Genomic DNA, 17,010 nt, shown 5'->3' with positions numbered 1-17,010 from the left:
AAGAAGAAGAAGAAAAAGAAAAAAGGAGGGGTGGGGTGGGGGGGAGAAAAAAGCAAACAAAAAGTCTGGCAAAGATGAGCTGCAGCGAAAAAAGGCATTGCAAATCCTGAGGGCCTGAGGAGAGACAATGATCTTCAATTACCAGCTGTTCTGTTCTCAATTTTAGACAAGAGCAAAAAGGAGAAAAGGGAGAAAAAAGGAGGAAGAAAAGGGGGGTGGGAGGATGTGAAGGGGGGGGTGGATATTAGAGGGAAATAGAGGGGAAAGAGAATGGGGTCGAATCACACCGGAGCAGTAAAGAAAGATGGAAGAAGAAGAAGAGATAAAAATAAGAAACAAAACCAGACGGTGGTTTATAATTTTATTCATCGTCTTCCATTAGAGAGGACACTTCTTCCTGGACTCCATCTCGTCCTGAGAGCTTTGCCGTCGATGCTCCATTTGCAGATCGTATCGTTTGTAAACACACTTTCTTCTCGCCGTGTTACACCCGTCTGGCAGAAGGAGAGTTTTGTCATCAACCCCCCCCACCTCCCCCTACACATCCTCCTCCTCCTCCTCCTCCTCCTCCTCCCCAATCGCTCCCTCGGCGTCATTTGCAATTCAAAACGCCTTCTTCCATCGGCAGATTTGTGTACACAGGACTGGAGCAGAGACAGTGGCGGAGTAGAGCGGAGTAGAGTCGGAGAAACAGACACGAGGCCTGATAAAACATCCTGTTCTCATGCGGCGAGCGGAGACACGGCCGTCAGGAGAGCAAACAAGAAACGTCTTGCCGTCCTCACTCACTGTCCGTCAGATAAATTGGTTTGTTTTTTTTTTTACTTCTAATGTTTGATGCTCTCTCTCTCTCTCTCGTCCAGCTGATATCTGACCTGTAGACTGAAAAAGATGAGAATTAAAAGGACAATTCCAGCACTTTTTATCCCTCCAGAATTTCCATCTGATTGCTGCTTTTATCATTGTAGCTGATATTTGCTCTTTCTCTAGTCAGTTTAATGTCTTAATCTCAAATATATAATGTAAAAAAACAGTTTTGGCCTTCAGGCGTTGGAAAAGTCACGGTTTGACTTGTCTTGCAGGATCCAGTCAGACCAGTCCGAGAGCTCAATATGGAGGACGCTATCATGTTAGCGGTGCAGCAGCGGTGAATTTGCTTTGCTGGAGTAGAAACTGCTTCCACAAAAGAGACACGGTCAGTCTCCAGATTAAACTTTGCTCACTTACAGTCCAGTTGGAGCTCCAGTAGCTGACCTGCTAACAGTTACAGAGACAGCTGCCTTGTGCTAACATGTAACTGGAAGCTAACCTCCAGCTGAAAGATATTACCTCCAACCTTCCAGCATTGTCTGTTTTGCAAGGATGTGTAGATATATTTAGCTGTGACATTTTCTGAAAGGAGACAGATGCTGGTGTAACATTAGCTTTGTCAGTTTTTGGTTGAAAGATTTATTTTGGAGAGTAAAATTGAAAGTGGAGTCTGTTATAGCTGCAGATTAATGTCCATAGTTTTGAGATCACATGTTGAACAATTAGGTACAGTATAGGTGTGATGTCCGAGTGCCCACATTCTGTTAACCACATAGAATAAAGAAAACTTTCTTCATATTTTAAGACAATCTATTAAACTGCAGACTGCTGAATCACAATAAACATATTCCAGCGTGTAGTCAGGCCCTGGATCACACAGATCTAAATGACTGGCTGTTGAAACATCATTAGTTTACATGATGGTGAATCTGCTCCACAGAGTTACATGATGCATTCGCTTCTCAACACTTCTGGTTTACACACACATACACGTGTAGCCCGTGGAATTAGATGCCACACAGGTACACAATTACTTCCGAGGTTCTTGTAGCTTTTAATTTTTATTGTTGGCCACATTTGCCACAGGTCATTTTAACAGAGTGTGTTTAAGCTACTGAGTCCTTTCAGAGAGCAGCTCATGTGCTTTCACAGCTTGTGGCAGAGTTAACACACAAAAAAATGATTTAAAAGAAAAATAACAACAACAAAATACGGCAGTGGGCTATGACTATCAACAGAAAACATAAAATAGATCCAGATAAGTACATATTTAACAGTCATAAACCCACAAAAAGTAGCCTGGAAATGTACAAGGTATACCCACAAAGTACATTTACATTCTTCACAAGTTTTATCAACCCCACGTGGAACTCCCCGGAGACTCAACACGCTGTCGTTTACCTTCAAACAGAGTTCAAATGAATGTAACACCCGTACATTTTCTCTAACAACAAAACACAATAGCATGGTGTGGCTTTATGCACGCTAACATTACAGATGGATGTAACTGTAAAAAGTCAGAAATTTTATGATTATGAAGCAAGATGTCAAGGATGAACATCAGCGGTTCCACTTTGCAATCAGAGAAAAAGACACATCTTTGTAAAGGGTAAATTACAGTGTGTGTGTGTGTGTGTGTGTGTGTTCTGGTTTGACACAATTTAGTTGTTTTTGACTGAGGGGTACAAATTGCATCCATTAGGCGTAATGGTTTAAGCAAACCTAGCCTGGTTTCAATCTGGATGTCTTTTGATCTTTAAATGACTCAATCGATGCTGAGCGTGTCGGGTTGTTACCATCTCTGTAAACCTTGGAATAAATGTTTGTTAACCGCTCCGATGAGTAGAAGTTAGATTCTCATAACAACTGGAAACCAGCAGCGTTGTAGCAATGAGGATTACATCCCAGCAGCAATGAGGACACTATGCATCCTCTTCTTCTTTGTCTCTTAACATCACATACCTGCAGTGATTGTGGATAATCATCCTCGCTGTAAGCAGATCTGGATTGTGAATGATTAGTTACTCAGTGTAAAAACATCTATTTTTCCCTCTCTGAGCCGTTCTGTTGTCATCTCTTACAGTTTATTTTCTGCATCGCTTTTGCATTCTCTCCCTGTCGTCTTTATGTCGCTAATGTATTCGCTGATTGAGTCACGCTGAATGCAGGCCAGAGCCGCAGCATTTGCCATGCTAATTGCTGGCAGATAAACAGCAGAGGTGCCCTTCCACCAAAACAAGAAGCCCTTTCTTGTGGCTCCTGAGGTTCTGGCAGCTTCGTTACCTGAGAGTAGGTGGCTCTGCATCCAAACAATAACAACAAAAAGGGAAAGAAGCATGAAAGCGGCTGTTTACCCTCCTGAAAGCTCACCGGGTCATCATTGGCCTAATTAAACCGCAGAGTATTTTTAGATTTTCTGAGTTCCTGTCATATACGGAGCCTCTGTGTGTGTTTATCTGCGCAGGAAACAACAAAAGTGTTTTCAGATTTATTGCCAACTGTCATGTTAGCTCTCCTCCTGTCCGCGGTGTGAAAGCGAGTCCTGCTGGGAAGCTTTACATCAAACGGCCCCTTTAGAAACACCTTTAATTACTCTCCGTCTCTTGTCCTCTGAAGTCCTCCGCTGTGTTTGGCTGTCGGCTCGTCTCACTTTCCGAGGAGCCGTCTGGATCTGATTCAAGCTCCTTCCTCCTGCCTGCACATCCTTCAGCACCTCACCCTCCCCTCCCCTCCCTCCCCCTCCCCTCCCTCTCATCTCTCAAATTCAAATGAGCTTTTACTGGCATGACTGTGAAAATGCACCATAGCTTATTTATATATCACCTTTTTTGTTGAGCGAGCGTCACCGAGTGCTTCATAAGTCACTGAACACAAAGCATGAGACCACAAACAAACTTTTAACAGCATCAGTGAAAGGCCTCGTTTCAAGCTCACATTTCTAACTGACCTGATGTGTCTGCGGGTCACACATTTTCAGTCAGTGTTGATTTTCGATCGAGGGAGAGACAGGGAAGCCCTCGGTCATACGACTTAAGAATTTCAGTTTTTGTTAAGCCTCATTCCTCTGAATCGCTGCCCACATTTTTTTTTTTTCTCTCCAGTTATTCAAATACGTCTGGCACTACTGTGCTCACTGAAAGCAGCTTTAGCGATTTGTTAGCACGTGCCCGGCTCTCACAAAAATATGAGGAAATGTGGAAGCTAAAGGAAAGATTAGATACTTAAACTCGGTCACAGCTTGTAGCTTTTGCCCTGATATCATTATATCTGGCTCAGGAGGGTTGCATGGCTGTTTTGAGAAGAACATACCTGCAGTTTTTGTTACATTTAACTTGAGAGATGATCAGTTTAGCCACGCTGTAATATTACTGGTTGCATTAGTGAGTCTGTGCAGAGATCACTGAGTTATCAGTACACAACTGGATCTCTACATCAGGACAAATAGGGAAGATCCTTTATATACAGACTAAAGCTGTGTCTCAAATCACATACTTCTGTTAGTACACTTTCATGTAGTACACTGTGTACTTACTGGCGTAGTGAGCGAATTTTGACAGGGTAGTATTGTCTCAAATCAAACATGGCTGTTGTGCACTTCGATCGCAAATTAGCATTAGCTAGCGTTAGCATTCGCACTACCAAATCATTACAGACTGCTAAATTAACCCAAAAAACATAGTGATGGCTTATATCTGACAACAGTATAGTGGAGCTCAGTGCTAAAAAACACATGTATAACTTACATTTGTATAATGTGGAGATGTTCACCGTAGTTACAACGTACCCGGCCGCCATTTCCAGTTCGAAAAGTGGTCCCTCCCCTTCCGCTACGTAGCCAAGATGGCGACCATTGAGGGCGAGAAGCGTCCATAGTTCCACACTCAACTTTTTGACCGTTTTGAGTGCACCATCCAGTAAGTGTAAGTACAGAAGTATGAGATTTGAGACGCAGCATAAGTTGTCTGAGTATAGATCCTTGTGGGACACCAGGATAAATAAAGTGGTTTAGATAATCAGAATAAATTTAAACCTTTCTGATTGTCTGACTGCTCGTGTTTCTTGAACCTGCTGAGTATGAATGAACAGTTGATTAGCGGGGCTGTTTCAGAGTTTTAAGAAAAGAGTTTTATTCATGTGTAGATCCAGGATTAATTGTAAAATAAACCACAGCACCAATAATTAGTTTATATATATCGTTAATCCCAGAGTATTGAGTGATGTGTGGTCGATATATTTACCAGCTTTGGACGGGCACAATCTCATTTTCTAAATCTTTTAATGTGCTCGATTTTCAGAGAGTCTTTTTTCTGATTTCCTTTTAATGTCGGGCAGCAAATTAAAATCTGAATTACTCCTCAGCACGGCTCTGAGAGAACAAACTGCCCACAGTCATATTAGTTTGGTTAAGATTTTACAACTGGGGATTTATTTCTAAATGTTTTGGCCTTCATATTTATTTTTATTGACTCAAATTTTGTCTGATGATCTTTTTATATTCTCCTGCTTCCTCCTGAGTAATTTTTTAAAATTATTTTTCTTGATTTTTTTGTTTTGGTCTTAAATTGATGTTTACACATATTTAATGAATATTTTCCTCCCTGAAGCTTTGTGGCAGTTTTTTTTTTTTACCAGATGTTTTATTAAGAAAATGTTATCAAACTAGCTTTTTATTATTGTTATCATCATACCCTTCATGGGAATATTTTCAATTTTTCTTCTCTTGGTGAAATAGTTTTTTTTTCTTCCCTCATTAACTATTTTCACATTAAGCCTTTTTAGAATTTCTCCCATTTGGAGATAAACGTTACAGATCACTTGTACAAAACATAGACGCTAATTAAGTTTATTTTGCAGATTTAATTTCTCCTTACTTCCCTGTAACATGGCAGGTTTTCCCATAATTATTTCTCTCTCTGTTCCTTTTAGGCTATCTGAGCTTTTTATCTCTCTATCCTCTCTCTCTCTCTCTCTCTCTCTCTCTGTCATTTCCACTGCTCGCTCGACCACGTGACTCAAGAGACCCAGCTACTTGAAATTGATTCTTTCTTTTTTACGTTGCCGCATTAAATTGAAACCAATCCCCAAATGCTTAAAAGCTCAAACTGCAACCTGACTTCCTGCCTGTCCTCCCCCATCTGTGTTGAGAGAGAGAGAGAGAGAGAGAGAGAGGAGGACCAGCGGGATGATTGGAGGATGGAGGGGAGGGGGGGGGGGGTGTTGGGGGTTGTTTGACGGCTGCTCTCACACAATGAAGCGACAGGGTTCGTTTCGTCTTCGGAGGATTTGGTAAATCCGGAACTGTGTCGAGCAGCTTTAGACAGAAAGGAAAGGCCCGCCGGAGCAGAACCGGCGAGCATGACAACCAGCTTTATTTTATGTCATTGTATTCAAATTTACTACATCCCCAACACTTATCACCCCCCCGCCACCCTCCTCAGCACACACAGGCCCACTTTGAAGACGGATCACCGTGGAGAAAGAACATATTTTCCCCTTTTTCCAAAGTCAGATTGGCACAAATTGAAGCAGAGGAACTTTTTATGTGTGTCAGCACAGCACAATGGAGAGCACACTGTAAAAAAAAAAAAACAGGCACCTTAAGCCTAAAATCTTTCTTTTTTTTGGTTGAACAATACATTCTGTGTACACGGGAGTTTCAGTTAAAGGCATTAAAGAAGAGCTGAAGAAAACAAGAAAGGCCATTGTGCAGTAAATGTAGACAATATGTCCAAAAGTATATGGACACTTAATCCGCAGCTGTAACAGCCTCCGCAGGCTTTTCAGTAGATACAAAATAAAACAAGTGATGCTGTTGTCATCAGATATAGGTCAGCTTTACATGCATTGCCATCACATTTTTGTAAACAGTTGCTTTATTTCCACATCCAGCAGTTACAGAGCATCATTCATGTGGAGTCGTGTTTCTGTCCACCTGGTGAATGTGAGTCCAATATTCACTCTCTTTTAGCTCTGTTTTTAACTCTCCACCAACTCCTGAGGGAAATATCTGGTTCTTTAGCTGCTAAATGCTCCACTATGTTCACCAGCTAGTCTACAGCTAACTGTGTCTGTTTGCCGTTTGGTGCTGAGCAGGTAGTGTACGGTGGCTTTTTAGAGCGTTTTCTCTGAAAACAGCTGCCTGCTGCGGCCCAAAACGACGCTATGAGAGCGCTGAGAGTGAACCAGAACAGTAAAGTTGTACAACAGATAAACAATGAGCTAGTACACACATTACATTATCATTTCAAATATTGCTATTATGAAAACATTGATCATAGTTGATTTAAATAAAGAAAGCAAATCTATGAAAAGACTATTTAATATTCTAGATTGAATGCAATAACTGTCTAAAAGTTACTTTTCCATTTTAACCATTCATTAAGTCCTTTACTGAGTCCTAAACAAACAAAACAAAACAATGGCACTCACTAATCCACCTTCTTTTATATTTTGATATGGACAGAAAACGAACGCGTTTAAGCGTAAAGCTACGCTGATGATGACTTTACACTGAAATGTGTTTTGTTTTGTTTTGTTTGTTTAGTCTTGATCGCAACTGTGCACCCAACATCATTCAGAGATTTGGAGTTGTGCGCACTGTTTCTAAGTGCCTTTACTGAGTCCTATTATACCTTATTAAAGGATTAGTTGACTAATTGAATAGTCATTTGACTTAATTATTATTATCATCAAGTATTTTGATTATAGATTCACCATTTTTAATCATTTTTAAGAGCAAATGGTTGGCTCCAGCTTCTTAAATGGGAATATTTTCTGGTTTTTGTAAGTTTCTATGACAGTAAACTGAATATATTTGTGTTGTGGACTGTTGGTCGGGACAAAACAAGACATTTAACGCTGCATCTTGGGCTTTGGGAACCAGTGTTTGACATTTTTCACGTCATTTTATGACATTTTGCAGACCAAATGACTGATCAATTAACCAAGAAAATAACCAACAGATTAATCAATAATGAAAATGATCATCACTGAATCACACTGTAGTTCAAAAAACAGCTGCTGTGGTCTAAACCAGTGATGTTACATCTGGTGTACAGCCATCGACTTCAGCCACTGAACCTCATTTGGAACAAGTATCATATAAAATGCTGTAATTTATTTATAGGTACTGATTGAAAGGGCTACAAATAACTACAACGGGACTCTATCTTACTGAAATCCACTAAAATAATTAATGGAGCAGATAATATGCAAACTTGTGTCCAAATTTAATTATGAATTAAGCCATTAACAGCTCATAGATGCTCTGACATCACTGATTGAGGCCCAACTGCTCCATGCAAACATGACTTATATGAGTGATTCAAAGTTTATTTACTCGTTAACGCTCCTGGTCTGTATCTAACAAAATAGGAAAGGAAAAAAAAAGTCCAGATACAAATACTAGACATTCCAGATATTTCTGGAACAAGAGCTACTATATTGTAAAGTAGAATCATCTTGTTGCATTAACTGTTTATTTATTTATATTTTTAATAAGAACAAATGTCTGGAAAGCTGAAACCTACAGTAACATGGATGTTTTTTTTTATGGTGTGCACTGCCCACACAAAAGCCTCAGTGTGATTCATACATGTCTAACAAATACTCACCACATGTACCAGCCAACCTCGCTGTATGTATCAGGAAGGGAACAAGGACACGCCCACCTCCCCACAGAAACCCCCAGGACCAGGTCCAACACTTTTAATTAAAGCATCCAGCATCCATGTCCACCCCGCCGGACCCAACAACAATAAAGATGTCCAATAAAATCAGGTGGTGAGAGAGACGTGACCGGTGCCACTGAAACCTTCTCTGCAAACAGACGACCAGCGAGTGAGAGTCAGAGTGCGAGGTGATGAAGATAACCCTGCAGGAATGCTTTTTAGCTGCCAGACTCTTCTCTTGTCGCCACCCTCTCTAACACAGGCGAGGACAATGGAAGAAAGGGTGTCGAGTGCTGCGTGACACACTCAGAGACATTTTTATCTCTCGCTGAAAAAAGAAAAACACCTCCTAAAATGCATCTTGGTAAAAGCGCTCTTCATGCTTTCCGCCTGTGTGAGGAGAGAAAACCTGTAATCTTTAAAAAAAAAAAAACTGCACTCATGATTACAGTCTTTGAGTTGTGCTGTGTGGAAGTTACCTGCTGAACTCCACCTTCCTCGTATATTTAAGTTGAAGTGGGAGAGATCTTATCTGTCACCTCTGCCTGGGGCTGCAGGACCGACTCTGTGAACAGGAAACAGTCTGGAAGTAAGGTTAAACAGCTCCACATCCTCGTCTTCGTCCTCAACTCGTGAAAGGAGAAGCTGTGAGAAATCAAAAGAATGTCTCTAAAACACATGTGCAAAGTAACTCTATACATTAAAGCACAGGCGCAGTGATTTTCCAACTGATAACTGTGTAATAAGCTCCTTGTTGTCATTTATATGTTAAAATCTGATGAAATTATCTACATCTGTTCCTGAGATATTGATGGTTTTGTGTCTATACAGCTGAGCACCAAACTGGAAATTCAGCACAGTGCAGAAACAGATGACATCACTCCATGGGCACTTTTCAAAGCACTACAACAAAGATACCGATGAATAAGGGTGTTTTCAAACTTGCATTCAGTCCAGTTGATCAGACTCAGGTTTGTACTTGCACCCAAACAACCCGCAGAGGGACCATTGAGAGGAAGGGAATCACCCATTCACACACACTCAGAGCCGCCATGCAAGGCCATCGGGAGCAGCTTGGGGTTCAGTTTCTTGCTCAAGGACACTTTGACACATGGACAGGAAGACCTGGAGATTGAACCACAAACCCAGCAGTTAGCGGACGACCTGCTCTACCTCCTGGGTCACAGCCGTCCCCAGTGGACCCGAGTGGTCTCTGCCTGGTCACAAACAAATTCTGTAGTGGTTGGTTCATGATGTGAATGTGATCCAACTTCCATCTGACTGACGACAAGGCTGCGAGTTTGAAATGCCTCCCTGACGTCAACAGTTGCTAGCAGCTAGCTGGAGAATGAATGAAGGGCCAGATGCATAAAACTCTGTAGATTGATGACTGTGTTGCACCGGTGAGGTTCTCCAATAGCAGAACAGCTGTAGTTAGTGTGACCTTTACGCACGGCTGTACGGCTCTTTATATCATCCATATCAATAATTCATCACATTAGCCTGTAAATCATTGTTGGCAGTTATATCCCAGAAATGTAATCAATGATTAGTTTGTAGTGCTCATATCTAAACTGACTTTACAGGGTGTCACAACTGAGGATGAAATAAAAAGAATATTAAGAGCGAAATAAAACATTGACCCCTATATAAATTAAAAGAATGAAGACGTTAGGGACTGTTTGTCATTTATGAGGGGGGGTGGGGGGGGGGGGGGGGTGCAAACGGGGGAGGCACATCAAATAATTTTTTAAGTACTTGGGAGGGACTCTTTTATTTTGGATTAGGGGAGGGATGTACAGCTTTAAATGGTTGTATTCTGTATTTATTTAAATGTTTTTTCTTTTCAAAATACATGCTTGAACACTGTACGGTGATGGGGCTCACTAAACTTGGTATGTCCCACACAAACCCTTCAAACCTGCCTATTCAGTTTGTGTTGGAGTGTGAAGGGTTTAATGAAAGAAGCCCCTTTTGTCAGCCTATCAGAATTTGGCGCCTCTGCTGTTGCTGGAAAGAAAATGCTGCTTTCAGCACTGTGATTGGTGGTCCAGCTATAATTTTACAGAGGGCCGAGTAATTTCAAAGGACAGTAAAATTGACCAATCATAACCATATCGATCTCTTCAAGATGAACTTTTAATGACAAGTTGGAGATAATCAGCAAAGGAAGACCTACACCAGAGCTGATCTGGTGCAGAAAACCAAGACTTTCTTCAACTCCAGGATTTTGTTTTCAAGTAACTTTCGTTAATGTGATCATCAAAGATAAAATCTAATAACAGCCGTCGTGCCAACTGGCTACTGCTGCCACTGTTGTGTATGCTAATCAGTGCAGTTGGTTATCAACCTAAACAAACAATGTTTTACTAAAATATTCTGTCTCTCACCTTATAAGTTATTATCATTATTATTATTATTATTATTATTATTATTATTATTATTATTATTATTATTATTATTATGCCATGATTACAGTACATATAAAAGCACAGGAAAGTTACAGTATACATCAACAACAGTAAAAAATCATATATATAAGAACAATAGAAACAATAAAAGCACACAAAAGTTACAGTATCAACAGATTATGCTACAAACAGGCCAAAGATATCAACATAAGGGACAACATTTCTCTACTAAAGGAAGGAATCTCTGTCCGTCTGTATGTATGTGTGTCCTTCATGTATCTCGACAACCGTTCATCCGATCGACTTCACACTTAGCAGATGTGTTGCTGAGGACTCAAGGAATTACAATGTTGGGTGTGAAGTTGTTTGGATGAAGGGTTCTCGAGAAATGTATATAAAAATACCTCATATACAATACTGCTTCTGTTTCTTCTGCCCGTGGAGTCAATGAGTGGAAATATGAACAGCGCCACTCTGCCATTGTAACCCACATTGTGGCCAGAGGGGGGGATTACGTCCATAGTGATAAGAACTAACATAGAGAATGAATTGAAAAAGTTCAGAGAAGTTCTATTCCTCAGGTGAACATAGTGCGGGATGTCACAGGGACATTTTGAATGGGCACTGCAGTTCATCTGATCAAATTTAGCTCAGCTCAGAATTGTAGTCTCCCGATAGTCTGCATGTGAGGCATTTAAGAAACATGGGCAAACTGTAGCATCTATTGATGGTCTGCATGAGAGGCATTTAGTGGAGGGGTATTATTCTCTCTAGGTGTTAAGAAATTGGCACATTCAGAACAGGCACGTTTTGTGCGGGCATTGCACTGGTCAATTCAAAAACACGTGCATTTACACTACTTTATGTCAGTCAAAAGAGATTGAAATTGATTAAAAGAGATTAGTTTGTCCACTCGTGTGGAGCATAGTATTTAAGAGCCAGTTTTCTGCCACTGCCTCCCAGCTTTCTCATATAGTGTACAACAATGGGTTCTAAAGCCATCCCCAGTTATGAACCTTAGGGCAGATTGATAGACTGGCAGAGAGAGGCAGGAGAATGCATTTAAATTACATGGCCATAGTCCATAATAGATAAAAAGATTGCTTTCTGCAAATCTGGGTAACACAAGCCTTGCTTCTATTGAAGAATGCCAGTTTTGCTTTTAAGGTCTTAGTTCATTAATATGTTTCTTAAAGCACAGCTTGTCATCAAGCCAGAAACCAAGGTATTTATAAGAGAGATACTCTTTCAATTGGTGTCCCATTAAGGGTAGTAATATTCACTTCAGTGGAACTGTACTCTATAAAACAGCATGCATTTTGTTTTGTCAGAGTTTAAAAGTAATTTGAGATCAATTAAAATTTGCTGTAGAGCACAGAAATCAAAATGCAAGTTTGATTGTGAATAATAGTGGTCCTAGAATGGAACCCTGTGGCACACCTTTGTTAACACTCCTAAAGCTGGACTTATAGCCATCAGCCACAACAGCTCGTGTTCTATCACTGAGATAATTTGCAAACTAATTACATGTTTTTTTATGAAATCCAATAGATCTTAGGCGTTTCAAAAGAATTTGATGAAGGACAGTATCGAAAGCCTTAGATAAATCAATAAAAATGGTGACACAATCTTGTTATTCTATGCATGAGCAACATAACTCTAGACCTTCGATGCTGCCATCACAGTACTATGCCCAGCTCTAAATCCTGATTGATATGATTTTAAAATGGGGTGTTGAGTTAAAAATGTTCTCACCTGATCGTTTACCAGTTTCTCTAACTCTATAGCTAAACATGATAGTTAAGAAATTGGTTGATAATTGCTTAGCTCATTGGACTGACTCCCTTTATACAAAGGTGGGACGTAGGCTGTCTTCCAAAGGTCAGGGATGCTTTCTGTTACCACAGTCAGATTAAAAATATAAATTAAGCATTCAACTAGCCATGGAGCTGCTAATAATAAAAGCCTTAACTATAAGCCCCAGCTGACTTTTTTGGATCGATAGAGCAGAGAGCATTAAATGCTTTATGATTCATAAAAGGCTTCAATGCAAAGGTCTGAGGGCCTTACTTGTTTGCCCAGCAAGGTGCACTATGCTCAGAGACAGTGGTAGGAGATCAGGCATTTTCAAATACATAACCTGAAGAAATAGTGTTCATTGAATACATCACATATTTGCTTTCCAACTGAGATAGTGGTTGTCCTCATTGGGTGAGGATGAGGAAGATAATAATGATGTAACTGTTTTCCAAAAGTTTGCTGGGTTTCCTTTACTTTCAGATAGTGCAGAGACATAAAATGATGATTTGGTATTTTGAATAACAGTGAGACACCTGTCGTTGTTGAAATATTGCCAATCAGAGGATGACTCAGTTGTTCCTGCTTTGCGCCAGTCACCATACCTTTCATGTAACATTTCAGCTATTACCGAACAAAACCAAGAATTGTTCCTGTTTTTGACTCTGAATTTCTTAAAAGGTGCATTCTTGTCTGCAATGGAATTAAATGTTTGCAGAAAATATCTAAGGCTAAGTGTGGATTGGGAACTGCACTGGTAAACCCAACATCAATGTAGTACAAATTAAATAAAAATGCTTGGAAAGTGTTTGAAATTCCTTCTGGTAGTGATACGTGGGTTGGATCTTTGTAAGAGAAGGGAAAGAAATAAACTGCATGAGACTGAATTCACTGTAGAGGTTTTTTAGATTATCAGAAGTGTTAGTTTTCAATTAATGTTCATATCACCCAGAATAAGAAGTTCTGAATTTTCGTAGCTGGATATCAAATCAAATAAACATCTATTGAACCCACAGGTGCAGCGGGTGAATGATAACACTCAATAACTAGTACCTCTCCAGTATAATTTTTCCTCAGACAAACACTTACAGCCCAGAGTTCAAAACACTTCAGCTTAGATACAGTACAGGTAACGACTGAGACTGATAAACTACTTTTCACAAAAATGTCAGCGCCTCCTCTCATGGTAGGCTGTTCTATAGTGATCAAGACAAATATCAGCATTTTTAACTTGTTTTGATAACCATGTTTCAGGAAAAACAAAAATGTCAGCGCCACTTTAATATAGTCCGTTTTGGATATTATACTATGTACTTTCATATGAACAATTCCCACGCTGTTGCAATGCAAGAGGCTTTGCACGCTAAAATCAACATTCTGAGTTTCTTCAGAATTTGAGTCACAACCTCCAGAACCACAAATGTCGCTATTGATAATCAGAGAACATAATAACAGGGTTTTTTTTTGTTTTGAATCCAGGTTCATGACCATTTGATTCGCTTCTTTCTGTGGCAAGCAAACAATCCAAATCATGATGAGTCAAGCCAGATATCACTCATCACTACTGGAGTATTAAAACCAAGGGGAGGTTGGACTCACGACCCATGGGCTGCAGGAGGAGCTAGTGGTCACTGGGGGGCGAGAAGAGTAATCAGTGACTGGTGTGTAGTCCAGAGCTGTTGTGGAGCGAATAGCGGTTAGTTTAGGTCGTCAGTTTCATCTCCACCTCATCACATTACCCTTAGATCACTTCAGAAAAACATGTGTACACCTGGTCATTCTCACCACACATTCTGTGTTTATAAATACCAGTTTATGAAACAGCGTATGCATGGTTTTGTGTGTCGTTTATGCATCTGGCCCCCGGGCTAACAACCAAGTATGTTGTGTTCTTGATATTTGGACAGATAGGAGCTTCTTCCTGTGTTTGCGTTTTCACTCTTGTCCCAGAAATATGACAGTGTTCTCACCTGGTTTTTAGTGAAGTGTTTGGGTTCAATCTGATTTTTCTCTGCGTAAAAAAAAGTTACTCATCCACATATTCAGAGCAGAGCAAACCAACTCTAGGTTTGAACACACCCTTAGAGTCAGACTGGATATATATGAATGTGTACTTTTACTTTTAAAAACTATAACATGGTAAATCAAACTAAATACTTCCATACTTTTAACAAAATAACATTTTGAATACATAACTTTTAATAGAGCTCTAAGCCAAAGTGGTATTGATACTTTACCTGAAGGATTTAAATTCTTCATCCATCTCTGCTCCTTATTACTGACACCGAGTCAGCAGCTCTATCCGGCTTCCCAGAGATGGTGCACAAGACCAGGAAATCTCCACAGGTGTGATTTGACTGTTAGCCGGAGCTTTAATGATCCCCGCAGGGAATTAAAGAGGAGAAAGGAACCTGCGGTGGGAGTCGATCCAGAGGTCGGGGATTTAACCCGCAGCTTCTCGCTGGTAGAGATGACGGGGCGGCCGGCAGGCAGCCAGCGAGGATGACTTACAGCGGAGAGGTTGTCGGTTCAATCGCAGAGTGTGGCAGGAGGCGGCACAGTGCCAGAGATATTTGCTCTTTAGCTGATATTGTTAATTATTCCACAAAGGATATATTACTTGCTTTCCGCCTTTTGTTTGTTTTAGAAAACATTAATAAATATTAAAATTATTATTCATATTTCTATTGTTATTATTGCTTTTGGTATTGTTATTATTGTTGTTGCTGTGCTTCTCTGTGTTTCTCGCTTCCTCTCTCAACCCAACCAGTCAAGGCAGATGGCCTCTATTCAAGGTTTTAATTTTTTCTTATTATATATTACATTTATATTACATATTCTATAAGAATATATACATTTACAAATGCACTGCTGGACAAAATATTTTTACCCTAATTTGAACAATTCATTCATATGGTTCAAGGTATTGTGTATCATTTTTTAATGTAATTTCTTTTATTTATGTATTTTATCATTTTAATAGTTCTACCTCTTTACACTGTTTCCTGTGTTAACCTTAATGTGAATTTCTACACTGGGGATCAATAAAGTTTCCTCTTATCTTTTGTTAAAATACCAAATTGACCTTGTCATTATCAGATGTGGATCTATTGAAACCTGAACAAATACCAAGCGGCCCTGTGGAAACATGCACAGATGTGTTACTGCTGTGTGTGTGTGTGTGTGTGTGTGTGTGTTTCACGGGAAGCCCTCGTAGATTCACACTTTCCTTATTTGAGTCGTCCAAATAAATCCACGTTAATCTTCGACTGCAGAGTGTTGACTGATGTCTGAATCATGATGAAGCTTTGTAAGCCGTCCTGTCAGCACGAGGGAGAGAGAAAGCGGGGGGGTTGGGGGGGCAGTCTTTTATTCTCCCGCGCTAATATTGTCTGTGTGTGTGTGTGTGTGTGTGTTTAACACCTCGACATAAAGCCTCCTCTCCATGATGGTGTGAAGATACACTCTGTTAATCTCTTTCAGCTTGTTTTTCAAGAGTTCAGCAAATAGTAACCAAATGCAGGGTGAAAACACACACACACACACACATTAGCATGCCTGCAGACAGACACACAATTATGCAAATATGTTCATGAGTGTAAAAAAAAAAAAACACACACACACACATACACACAAACCACACGTGCTGATACATGAACACATGACAAAACGTTAACACTTCCTCTTTCTCGTTTTCGTCCATCTTCTCTTCCTCTCCAGCTTCCGATGCATTCAAATGATGCCTGACGACTTGTAAATTCCAACTTTAACAGCTGACAAAGTTGGCGTTAATCTTAAGTATGTTTCCTGCCACCCAAGTTTACAAGTTATAACTAATCTTTTTTTAACACATGAGGAACAACTGGTGTGAAGATCATGAAAAGGAACTTTAATAATATGTAATTTAACCATGGAAATGCATATGAAAACAATATTCCAACATATCAGTGAATCCCAACATTTGCATCCTTACTCTGTATTTTCCCTTCAAGTAACAGTACTGATCATACAACCCTGTCTCCTAGATATTATGTTTCTATACTACCAAATTGCAAAAGCAGATGTTTTGAAGGTAACATAAAGCTGCCTGAATTACATTTCCTCTCAACATAATGAGAAGATGTTGTTAATTAACACGTGCTGTCATGTTTAGACACTGGCAACACTTATTTAAGGGTTAGGGTTAGGGATTAGGGATTAGGGTTAGGGGTTAGGGTTAGGGATTAGGGGTTAGGTTTTGGGGTTAGGGGTTGGGGTTAGGGTTAAGGTTAGGGGTTGGGGTTGGAGTTAGGTTTAGGGGTAAGGGTTAGGGGTTGGGGTTA

At 40.1% G+C, this 17,010-nt stretch overlaps 1 long non-coding RNA gene across 1 annotated transcript; it reads right to left on the bottom strand.

The window, feature by feature from the left end:
* Positions 1 to 801: 801 nt before the first annotated feature.
* On the bottom strand, positions 802 to 9,451 carry LOC122990713. Its single transcript, XR_006405457.1, has 3 exons — positions 8,960 to 9,451; positions 8,424 to 8,870; positions 802 to 882 (listed from the first exon to the last, which is right to left on the bottom strand). It is a non-coding gene; the product is annotated as an uncharacterized LOC122990713 (long non-coding RNA).
* Between the last annotated feature and the right edge of the window lie 7,559 nt (positions 9,452 to 17,010).

This window comes from Thunnus albacares, chromosome 10 (assembly GCF_914725855.1).
Source record: "Thunnus albacares chromosome 10, fThuAlb1.1, whole genome shotgun sequence".
Taxonomy (NCBI): Eukaryota; Metazoa; Chordata; class Actinopteri; order Scombriformes; family Scombridae; genus Thunnus; species Thunnus albacares.
The sequence above is the reverse complement of the archived record's forward strand: the minus strand, read 5'-3'. Positions and strand labels throughout refer to the sequence as shown.